The sequence below is a fragment of the Dipodomys merriami genome, unplaced genomic scaffold (assembly GCF_024711535.1).
Source record: "Dipodomys merriami isolate MVZ:Mamm:240054 unplaced genomic scaffold, mDipMer1.0.p SCAF_506, whole genome shotgun sequence".
In the NCBI taxonomy this organism is placed as follows: domain Eukaryota; kingdom Metazoa; phylum Chordata; class Mammalia; order Rodentia; family Heteromyidae; genus Dipodomys; species Dipodomys merriami.
The window spans coordinates 131,092-132,444 of NW_027206076.1; positions in this window are offsets into that span (position 1 = coordinate 131,092).

Consider the following 1,353-nt stretch of genomic DNA (forward strand, 5'->3'; position numbering starts at 1 on the left):
TTCTTGCATGCTAGGCAAGCATTCTCCCACAAATCCACATTCCCAGCCCCTTCTTCTTTTTCTTAATGTTAGTTTTTACATAAGTATGCTACCATTTTACGTCTCCAAGTTTAATTTTCAGAATACCGGTTACTTCTAAGAAAACTGATCTTCTCTTCCCCTGCCTGGTTTGTGATTCTTCCTGCGTAGGCCTCAAAAAAATGTAAATAAAGGTTGTTGAGGGTGACCTGCTTTAAGTGGATGGCTGCACAAATTGTTGGGTATGTCTGTTTGTTGCCAATGCTGGACCTTGAACTCAGGATCTGGGCACAGTCCGTGAGCTGTTACTACTTAAGGATAGCCCTCTAACACCGGAGCCATATGGCTATACTTCTGGCTTTGTTGGTCCTGAAGTTGGACAGGGCTCTCAAGGACTTTCCTCCCTAGGGTGACTTCAACCATGATCCTCCTATCACAGCCTTTTAAGTATCAAAGAGGATTGCTGAGAGCCACTGCTGCCTGCCTAATCATTGGTCTTGCTGATGTTCTTGGACAGACAAGTGAGTTCCCAATCCTCGGTTTGAAGTGGTGGGAGCTGAAGCCCACAGTTCGAATCCTGGTCCTGGCACCTCCAAATGGCAGGAGATCCTAAGAAACTCATTCCTATACATATGAAAACCAAATGAATTTGATGTATGTCTTGATTGAATGGGCAGTTCATGAATGATTCTAGGATAAAATTATCCACAATTATATTATAGTACACTGATGTATTTTAATTAAAACTTTATGAAGCAATTAAACAATCACATTCACTAACTTGAGACATAATACCTAAGAATTGGGCATCACATAATAAAGAGATGCCATTTTTTCTGCCAGGATATTTTTTAGTTAATTGTTGTATTGCGTTTTCTGAATGTAGTTTGGTATATGAAAGTAGGATATATTAAAGCTGACCAGAAAATCAATTATTCAGTTTTTATCAGAAATGTTTATAGCGAAATTTAGAGATAAATCCAAACTATATATATTTGAAGACAATGCTTGGTTAGTTCTCTTCTCAAATTCCCCATTCCCTTCATGAGAATAATACACATTGTAAGGTAATGCTTAGAATGTTTTGGTGAAGCAGGTTGACTTTACACCAGTGAGTTACTCTATCTGCATTTGTTTACTTTATATCCAGAAAAGCTAAACTCTTACTTTATCGTTTTCCTTAGGCTTTATACTCAGATTTAATCTCTGATGGGTGACAAATAAAGATATAAACATTTTTTAACAGTGGCCAGATTTAGGCTGAGGAGTCTCGGTACAATGATACTCATGCAGATAGGCCTTATAAGTCATGGGACCCTGATATCAAAATGATAA